Below are 11,544 nucleotides of genomic sequence, written 5' to 3' on the forward strand. Positions count from 1 at the left end.
TCTTACATATGACTGTTCTTTGGAAGAGGGACTTGGGTTTATCATTCAAAAAAAAAAAAAAGTTAATGCTGAGTGTACCAGGCGAGTGTACCTATGAATTCCTCCAAGTTTATTTTCTGAGCACACAAAATTTGATCTTCAAAATATCAAATTTGTGCAGAAGACATCCTGTGCTGAGAAGCATGCACACAGAGCAGTGCCAACTAGTCTGGCCAAAGAAAGAACAGCTGCCAGAGATGGCAGGCAGGGATGGGTTGGAGACTGCTCAGCCTCCAGGGCTAGTTGACTTAAAACACGGTCAGCAAGAATAAAAGCCTCATGTTTATCCTGTGCCTTCAGCATCTACATCTGTTTCCTAAGTTCTCAGTGAGCAGTCCGCAGGACCAAGATCCTGCTTCTTCAAAGGAAATATAAACAGTAAGCATTCCAAATAATTGCTTCATTGTACCTGCCAATCAGAGGTTACCTACTTTGTAGGACAGACTGCTTTCTCAGTGCATGGGCCTGAACAGGCTGTTCTACACTGCTAGGTGGATACTTGAAAATTAAAGCTTCAATTGCATTGCCAGATGTGCTACTGTTTGCTATCATTCTCTTGTTTGTCATTTTCTGAAATATACTAATATATATAGTTAGTATATGTTATCAATATATAAGTAAAGGGTGAATTCTGGGGAAAAGGAGTATCAAGAGATCCTATACAAGGTTTCTGTCCACAGACAAAAATGAACTCTATAATTAAGATTGCATGGTCATTCCCATTAAGGACTCAGCATAACATTTGTGTTGAAGCCCACCATTTGTATCATGGAAATGCCTCCTTGGAAAAGTATGGAAATAAAGTTGTTCTGACATTTTAACTCTAGGCAAAATTGTAAAGTAGATTCATGTTTTATCTCCAACCATCCTTTTCTTCTCTGGACCCTTTCTCTATTAGGTTCTAATTTTTTTTTGCATTCCCATTCTAGCTAAATAATTAGTGCCCATTTCTCCAAGCTACTGGGTAAAGTCACATTCAGCAAGCTTATTTTGAATGTCTGCTCTGTCCTAAGCAATGGCAATACAAAGGCTTGCTGCTTTCAAGTTGCTTATAGTTTAGTGAGGGCGAGAGAAATGTAAACAACACCTACTGTCTACAATTACAACCCATAATAATCAGTCTTCCAATAGAAAGAAGCCCAGATTGCAACGGGAAGTATATGGGGCCTCAGTCACCTGGACTGTGTGGAAAGTCTTCTGAAATTGGTCATGACTGGGCTGAGTCTTGAAAGAAAAATAGATGATCTCAAAGCAAAAGTGCGACATGTTTATTCTAAGCGGAGGCAATAGCATTTGCAAAGTCACAGAGATGAAAAAGGGCATGACCATCAATAGCGTAGCCCCTCCCCAGGTAAGGGGCTCACCCAAAGCTGTGCGTAGCCAGTTGGAGCTCAGGTACGTGATTCTGGCCTGGGATTCTGGGCTCTACACACTACAGACAGGCAACATGCTGAGGCCCAACCTCAGTTGCTCTAATGTCCCAGGGTTTGGGCTTTATTTTTTTATTCTGGAGAATCTCCAATATCTGCATACCCCGCTGATTAAATTAAAATTAACCCCACTATTTGCAGTCATGTCAATTCTTTGAACAAGCAGCATATCAGAAATAGAAAAATGGAATAATGATTTTTAATAATCAGTAAACATGTCTGAGTACCATGGCAGGCACTGTTCATATATCTTACATGTATTCACTCTTTTAGTCCTCACAACCCTAAGAGGTGGGTGTGCTATGATCCCCATTCTGTGAAGCACAAAGGGATGGCGTTGGTAGGACTGACTTGCCTTCTGAGTCCCACACCAGCATCCCACACTGCAGTCGTTTCTCTGCCTGGAGCTGAGGTTTCCAGGACCGTGAGCTTTGATGCTACTCATGGCCTGACTATAGAATCCCAACTCTGAACATCCTGATGGCCACAGAGGGAGGAAATATGGACATTAATGAACACTTACTTTTTTATTCCTACTTTTCAGGAAGTAAATCACATACTCCTCACAATGTCCCTAGAGAGATGTGTAGTATTATTCCATTTTAGAGATGGCAAAACTGATTCTGGTGCACACTGAATTTGAGAACTGGGAGCTGTGAGGGTGGGAAGATAGAGTTTTCTAGTGAAGGAACAAAGAATGTGCAAAGGCATTGAGGCAGGGAGATACATGATCCACGCATTCAGGAAACAGAAAGAAACCCTCTTGGGACTGGAGTCCAGAGAGGCAAGAAGAGCTGGCCGGCTCTGCGGGGCCCGGGCTTCAGTAAGTGAGAGATGCCGAGTTTATTCCACAAGCAGTGGAAGGCCACTGCCAGTTTCTAAGCAGGAGAGGAATAAAATCGAGTTTGCATTGTGCAAAGATCACTCCAGCTGCAGTGTGGAGAATGGATTAAAGGGAGGAAGGGTGGATATGAAGAGATTAGTCAAGAGGCTACTGCACTTAGGGAGGTGAGAGGTGACGGTCGCCGGGACCCAGCTGGTGGCCGTGAAGAGGAAAGAAATGAGCACATTCAAGAGCTCCTCAGGAGGAGGAAGCTTCAGTACACTCTCCACTCAGCAGCCTGGTTTGGAAGGTAAACCAGATTACAGCAGTCCTCAACTTAAATCCCTTCAAAGGCTTCCCAGCACCCTTGGGAGGAAATCTAGAATCCTTCCCAGCAAGACTGGGCTCCCCGGCCTGGCCGTGCTCTCTGCACGCCAGTCCCAGGCTCTCGCTTGGTTCCCACCTTAGGGTTTTTCACACGCTAGTTCCCCTGCCTAAAGCACTCTTCTGGCAATTTCCACATGGAGAGCTCTTCCGCATTTTTTTAAGCCTTAGCATAAATGTCTGCTCCTCAGCAGACTTCCTGGAACACCCCATCAAAGCAGGTGCCGCACTATTACCTACCTCAGCTCCTCATCTGTCATTTTCCCAGACCTCAGAGCAACGTGTCATTATTTGCCTGTTTTTCATTTACTACCTTTTGTTTGCCACGAGGAATGTAAGATCCCCAAGAGCAGGAAACCTGTCTGCCTTGTTCAGCTAGCACAGTGCCTGCCCTGGCACGGGGTGAGTTCTCAATAAATTCACAAATAAATACATAGGGACAGCTTGGCAATCTGCATGCTTCAGGCAGACAGAGTAGGCTGGGTGGTGGTGGCCTCCTCCGAGGACCAGGTTTGGTGGGAAATAATCAGATTTTAGATTCAGAAGCTACTTAACAGCCCTATCTTTATCTTTTCTTTCTTCCTTCATTACATCCCTGAGAATTTTTTAAGAAGGTAACAAGACAGTACAAGACAATGCATATAGTTCGCAAATTATCTTTTTACTGTGTTGTTTGTTATACCCATATTTTGTTCCAATTTCTTAAAAATTGTCAACACAATGAAAAACCAACATGTTTATTTAAATGACAAAAATAGCAAAAGGTCAAATTGAGCTACACTTTGATTATTGAGGAGATTTTCAGATTATTAAGGGACAGACCCACTTCTATATATGGCTTTAATTAGTATTAGTTCCTTTCACATTCTGGAGCATTTTTTATTTGCAATCCCACTTCCAGTGATTAATCTTTATCATTCTCCATAGAAGCCAAGGTTTAGAAAATGGTATAATCCCTATATTCTAACTCAAGAAATTGAAGCAGAGAGAGATTCCCTTTGCCAAGAAAGAGAGTGATTTTATAGTTCAGTGGGTTTCAAATTCAGAGTATATCCCAGGCTTTCAACACTCTACTAATGAACTGTGTACATTTTCATTTCTGTTTGCTTACATGAGTATTCACCAAGCCACCAGCACCATATAAGATCAGTATCCAAGCTACAAAGGCTTTTCAAATCACTAACACCAGACATAGTTCAGGCTTTAAGTACCAGGAAGCAACTGGGAACAGCTGCTTTTGAATCAGACATAAATCTAAGCAATGCTGCAATATAGCAAAAAGGAGAAAAAAGACCTTGTCTCATTAAATAGCTAACGGGAGAGTGTATCTGATAATAAAATCTTGGCAGAACATAAAATACCTGTTTACTGCCAAATTCTAGTCACACAACATTAAGGTTACCTATTTAAGCACAGAGCACTGGCTTCTCATCGTATATAATTCTATCGGGGAGCTTCCCTCGTGAAACGCTGCCTGTACAGTGGAGAGAAACACTATTGCCAAGATAACCAGGACCCATCCTCACAGGGATTTATAGATAAAAATTAATCCTTCAAATTGTGTCCAAAAGCAAATCAGTGACTAATGGAGACTATCAGAGCAAAGGCATAACCAACCTCTTGGAGCCTGTAGCCGCCAAAGCCTTTGAATAATTTTCCAGAGTGGCTCCTTAGCAGAGCGTATAGATAGACTCCCATCTGGGCGTTCGCGACAGGAGCTATACAGGCATGGTCTGTTTATTTTTCCTTTCTTCTCTGTCGTGGCCCTTCTCCAATTATTGTATTTGAGTGTCTGGAGTGTATTATAGGGTGACCAACTCATGTCCAGTAAGATGGTCATTTCTTTTTTTTTTTTTCTCTCTCTTTTTTTTTTTTTTACTTTTACACAGCCAAAAGGTAATTTCAAGAAAAAATCCTGGGGAAAAATATTCCATGGGATATTTTTAATCAAGTAGCACAATGTTTCCCATATAAATGTTGCATAGGGACTGCCATGAAAACAACCCATTAAGTAAAATATTCCAAAATCGAATCTAATAAAGCTGGATAGAAAAATCCATTCTTCTACTTTGGAATAGAATGCATAATAAAACTAGGGGATGCCTGCCTGGCATTAAACTCTGCAAGTCTAGTGTGATCCACAGCACTCAAAGAAAAGCAGAGAGGAAGAAATGGGAAAATAAAAGGGTGATGGCATTCTATCGCAGCCACAATAATAGATCTACCTTCAAATAAAAGAAAAGGAAAATCAATTCAGTTAGAAAGATGTCAGGATGGAGCAATTATTCATGGCTAATTACTTTTTAAAAGATGATGACAATGGGTTAGTTTTCTCTGATATTGATGAAGGGAAACCTTTGGGGAAATCATTTGCAAAGGTTAGCAAGGATATGAATTATTCTCTGGTATGTTGGAAGGCAAAGAAGAGGGAAGAATAAGTAAAATACTAGTACAGTTTAGTGAAGGTCATCAAGACAACTAAGCTGATACTATAAATTACCATTTTCTAAAATCCAAACCTGTCATCAATATGTCTCACAGTGAATTATTTCCCAGAAAAAAATGATTTGTTATGAAATGTTCAGTAACTCACCAGACAAATGGCTTTAAATAATTGTATTCAGTAGTACATTGTGAAAGGCAAGATTAGATGTAGTGGTTCTACCTATAAATTAAGAATCCTTTTGAATAGATTACTGTAGTGTTATGTTAATGTATGTTCTTGGCTTTGGCATTAGAATAGTTTGGTGGTGGTTAGTGACACTTGCTTACAGAATTCACCCACAAAAACAAAAATACTTTGGTGGTTTTCACAGGCAGTCTTTGAATATAGGTTAATTATAGATTATAGCCTAGAGCTGTGATCAAAGACCATGCATATTTGTAAGAAATGAACAGACTGTGGCATGGTGGGTCCATTCATTTTCATCATCAAAAACGCCCGTACATAACAGGAGGAGCTGCATATCAAAGAAAACCCTTCCCCTGGGCATGGTGAAGCAAGGGCTGTCTACCATCCACCAGGATTTTCAGCAATTCCTAAATAAACTCTCTATCCAAAATATATATACAGTTGGCCTTCCATATCCAGGAGTTTCACATCTATGGATTCAACAGCCACAGACTGAAAGTATTTAGGGAAAAAGAAATGGATAATTGCATCTGTACTCAACACACCCAGACTTATTTTTCTTGTCATTATTCTTTAAACAATACAGTATAACAACTATTTATGTAGCCTCTACATTGTATTAGGTGTTATAAGTAATCTAGAGATGATTTAAAGTATACAGGAGGATATGCATAGGTTATATACAAATACAATGCCATTTTATATAAGGGATTTGATCATGTGTGGATTTGGGTGTTTTCAGGGGGTCCTGGAACCAATCCCCCATAGATACTGAGGGACGACTGTATATAAAAGGATCTGTATACACAAGTGTGTTATCTGTGAACTTATATATAAGACCATGTGTTCTTCCCCACACGAAGGTATTCCCACAGAGAACCATCAATAATAGCTAGTGTGTAGACACACTCTGAGTAGGAAATGTGTGTTTATTTGCTCTTGTCAAAAACATGGTGAACAAAATAAAGACCATTGGCTAGTACCATTTTAGTCACCCAGTCTTTTATACAGAAAGTTGAACCAAGTACTGAGACAACAGGATTAATTCCCACTTGCACAGGAATTTATTTGTCCTGACTTGCTGAAATCACAGCTGAAAATCCTAGTTTGAATAACATATAAATGCTTTCTTCAGGTGTTTTAAAACTGTCTCCCCTCTCTTCTGTTATTCCCCACGTCTCCAGATTGGCCCGTTCACTGCCCTTCCCGGCCAGCCAAAATACTCTGCAACTTTCTGCTGAAGCAGTTTTAAAATTGTGCCAATCCTTCTGCCTGCAGTGTTTGCTCTCTCCTTATTTCTCCTTATTATCTCTTATAGACCTATACATACCTCGACCTCATAGTTACCATAGCTCATCTGTACCTCATGTATCAAGGACAACACAGGAAGCCTTCTCTGACTGCAACAGCCCACAGCGAGCTCACCATTCCCTGGCAGTCAGTACTGTCAGACTTGACATCCTCTTACTACCACATGTGATTATTTGTCTGTCATAATTACGTCAGTTATAAGCTGCTTGAACACAGGCCAGCCTGTAACACATCCTTGTGTCCTTAAAAATAATAGCATCATATCTTCTTTATAGCAGGTGATCAAACAATACATTTTGATTCATGAATGGATTGATTTTAAATGGCCTTAAATGTTGCTCCAGATTTTATGTGGGCAAATTAGCCTACAAGCAGATGGCATGCATATAAGCAACTGGATGAATTTCTATTAACCATCACATATATGCCAGAATTCTACACCATGATGTCACTGGATAATAGAATTAATTTTAATTAAGTCAACGGTGTGAAAAACAACACCTAGAAAATAATTTCGTTATCTTAGTGAAAATGTGTCCTTATTGGTATCATTGTTTTGTGTTTGGAAAGTCAGTGATCAAGGAAATGGTGACTGCAAGTTAATTTTCTCTTCTTGTTCTTGTTTAAGAATTTTCATTCATTGCTTTTCAGGAAAGCTATTAAGAAAGAGGAAAAGTTGAAGACAGAGCTGAATAAAGAAGTCTTTCAATGGAAGATAATGGCAGTTAAACAATTCTTATCTTCTTTTTTAAAAGACGCCTAGACATTGGAAGAAAAAAATGGAGAAGCAGATGGAGGTAGTGTCATCATCTGTGGACACTCCCAAACCTGAATATAGAGTACAGTATAATGAAACAACTAAGTTATAATGAAACAACTAAGTCCACTTGCTAAGTCTCAGCAAACATTTTTTAAAACATCCATTAGCCTCTTGTTTTGTGACTGCTCTGCCAGAGTGTTGCTTCATAGCAGGACATTTTACTTTACAATGAGAAAAAAAAATACCCTCCTTTTACCATCTTTACAGAATCAAGGCATTAATGGGATTAAATTGTCATGGTCCAGAGGGATTCCAAAAACTGACATTCTATCCTCAACTCTGAGAGAATTCACCATGTCTATTTGTTAATGCATATTATAAACACTTTCAACATCTTTTGTGAAAATTTCATTATAACCAGCTAAAGGCATTGGTTCTTCAAACCTTTGGAAGTGTTAAGAAGAACCTGGGCAGCCTCTCTTCTGAATAAATGAATGATTACTCCAATTGTTCTTCCTAAAGAATGTTTTATGATTATGAATGCATTGTATCATGTGCATTTTAACTCAACTCAATATCTTTTATGGGCATCTAGAGTGCTCTTAAAAACACAATAAAATTTGAACTAAAATTCCACGAAAACTCAGATAAGAGAAAATTACCTATCTCTGAAACCTCTTTGGAGAGTGTTTTAGAGAATTTGAAAAAAGACATTGATGGATTCCTACAGAAGAAAGTTTAAGAAGTAATAATATCTGAGCTGGATGGCAAAAAAAAAAAAAAGATGCTGAAGTGTTCTTAGTGTATTCTGCTGATGCTTTAAGTTCTACACGATAGTAATTGGAATGGGATTTCATTACGAGAAGTTTTTACCCAGTCACACCAACTGCATCCTTGTAAGAGTGATGGAGACTAAGTGTACCTGTTATGACCATTACCATCAAGTCTCCGGGGAAACAACTCAGGAAGTTATCAAAGCTGTAAAAACAGAGGGGAAAAGCATAATGTACTGCCAACAAACTCCACACTCTAAAATACTTGAAGCTTTAAAATAAAATAAATAAATGAATGAATAACTCATAAAATGCTGCTTAAACAATCTTGAGGAGGGGGGAAGCCTTTATTTCTCTTCTTATTTCAAAAATTATTTTAGCACCAAACATAGCTCATTTCCCTTGAAGAATATTATTCACATTCCTTACTTCCTCAAATAATATGGAGACTCAGTGATATTGTCAAGCAGAGTGCAGTGTAAAGTTTAGGTAAAGTTGACATTAGCCATGAACACAGATCATTCTTTCTATCTTTAGTTCTTTAAATAGAATAATTATTTGTGCCTCTTTCATGTTTCTATTTTAGCGTCCAGAAACATGTGGCTAAATCATACGTGGGCAAGGTATTTTATAGAAATCTGTTATATATGATGGCAAGATTCCCGTAGCCTACAATTCTCCATATGCCTACAATGCATGTTTCCCTTCGTGTCCAGGCCTGTATTTGAAAATTCATGGGCTCTCCTTGCAGTATAATGAGTAGGTTAAGGGCAAATGGGTAAAAAGTGGTTTTACCTGGTGGATTTTTTTTTAGCCCTTTTAATCTTCAGTCTAATGCAATCTAAGAGAGATAGTCTCCTTTACAGTCTCTGTTTTGTTGAGGAAAGAGGGAGCTCCCTAAATCTATACTAGTACAGACAGTAGTCAAGAGGATGCACAGGGAAGCACAGCAACCTGGAGCCTACCTTCCCCAGCGCTGGCCTTTCTGGACACCTGCTGTGGTGCTGTCAGGACTTAATGCAGTTGGTCAAGTTTAAGCAATTCTAAATCTAGTTGAAACTGACCAACAGTAGATCAACTGTATCTGGTTTCTACTTCCTAACATGATCTAGATGAGGTAAGAAAACCAAGCTTAACTATCACTACCAGAGCCCCAAGACCATGGAAAGAACCAAGGCAAGGGGTAATTTTCAAAACTCCAAGTGACAGGTGGTTCTGAGCATTTATTACACAGTATATGCAGTAGGGTCTTGACCTCTGAGCAGCCCCATCCAGGTGGCCAAAGCTCGGATCTTCTTGAGGGATAGGGAAGGCAGAGGCCCTCTTTCCTCCTAGCAGATAAGGAGAGAACCCTGCCTGGGAAGAGAGAGAAGGAGGACAAGAACAGATCTCCACATTGCTGGAATTCTTGGAGCCCAGATCTAGCTCCTTCTCCATTTTTAGAATGTTCTTCCTCTTTAAATATTCATGTTCCTGGATTCTACCCTCAGTGCATTCTCTTCTCACTCCACTAACTCTCCTCAGAAGAAGTTGGAGTCACTTGGCTCCAACAACCAAAAAGGATTCAGGTTTTTTGAGAGCAGAAATATATATAATTATGAAAAAGAACACAAAATCACAAATACAAAATTAGATATGAAGGTGAAAGTTTATTAAGAAAGAAGAAACACGACACATTGGCGGGTAGGTCATGGCTGGTCCTAGATCCTGCCCACTAAGCCAGTCCACTATCACAGGATGTAGATCTCGGATGCTGCTGCCAACAAATCCCAGACTCCCACCCTCACTCCCCCTCTGTCAATTTCCATTTTCACATAATTGTGCTTTAGAAAATTACCTCTTTCACAAATAATGTGCTTGGTTAGTTGAGAGATTTCACTGATGCTTATGGGTCTTTTGTGCAATATTTCATTAAGCTTTTGCATATTCAGTTTGATAACTAGAAGAGGAAATGAACACAGTTATGTCTGGTATTACAATTAAAAAATAAAAAATAAAAATCCTTTGGACAAATCTTTAGTTTCTTTTTTTCCAAGGGTTCTATTTTGTTTTACATACATTTCTTAATCACAACCACATATAAAAAAATGAATTTTATTTTAATAGCCCCACCGCTGCTCTGTAAAATGCACATAGATTTGCAAGATAGACAAAATATAGACTACAAATTACCCTCAGTAGTTAAAATTCAATTGCATTGATGAAATTATGGGAAAGGGTTCATTTTCTGGTGCTGTCTTTGGGTTTTTTGAAATGCTGGTTGCTGGCTTACTCACTAATTTGGTAATTTGCAATAGGTTTCCTAGTCATTAGTGCAAATTAGCAAGGTTTAGCTATAATGTGAATATTAATATCTTCATTTAGAACCATTCCACGTGCCTTCTCCTGGTTTCTAAGGACAAGTTGTTTTTTTAAACCTTGGAGAAAGGCTATATGAAATACATGAATATGATGTTTATGAAAAGGCATTTGATAACCAATGCATTATTTTTCATCTTCTATGAATAAAATGTCAGTGACTTTGGTAATATTGTATTTCAAAAGCCCCAAAGAGTGACAGACAGCGCCATGCCCATATTGTGCTATATTAAAGGAATATTGGTGCTTGGCTAGAAAGGATTTTCTAGCCCAGTCTGAGCAATAACCACTTGATCACACATCCTGCCTGAGTCTAAGCTCCTGATAGCAGAGTTTGTGCCTCTCATTTACTGGCTCCGAGCCTTCCACTCAGCATTCTGTACAGTCACCGGGGCTGTGTGCCTTCGGCTACATGACCCCTGGGGCACACTGGAGAAATGTTGCCTTCTGTCCATGACCCTTTTAAGACCCTTTAATGTCTTCCAAAGTTGTCACCATGGCACTGACTTGCTTTCATAATTCTCCCTGACAACCACTCCTCCTCAATGCTTGTTTTCACTGTAGTGCTATAATTTAAGTGCATGCCAGACACCTCCACTGTCAGTGTCTTTTCTCCTAATAGAAGCGACATTGGAATTTTTCGTGCGAATACACCAAAGCTACCAACTTACTAGTTTCTTAAGGGTGACTTTCTCAGCCCTGGTACCTAGTCTGCTGTTTTGCCTGCCTTGGGCCTCAGAGAATTCCAAAACGTCCTCCCCACTTCTTTCTTAAATGTGGCATTATTTAAATTTAACACTTCTCATCAATCAGCTTGGAGGCAAGAATGATCACATAAAACAGTATCCTCATGAAAAAGAAAGATAAATTTACCAGCTGAGACCTCTAAGCAAGACAGTAAGATGGATGGGGGCATGAAAAATCAGAGTTCCTTATTTTTCTGGATTATATCACCTCCCACTTATGATTCTAATATTCCTGAAAGAATCTTAAGCTTTGAACTTGAATCCATGCTCTGACACATCTCAGAGATT

Source organism: Microcebus murinus, chromosome 13, assembly GCF_040939455.1.
Source record: "Microcebus murinus isolate Inina chromosome 13, M.murinus_Inina_mat1.0, whole genome shotgun sequence".
In the NCBI taxonomy this organism is placed as follows: Eukaryota; Metazoa; Chordata; class Mammalia; order Primates; family Cheirogaleidae; genus Microcebus; species Microcebus murinus.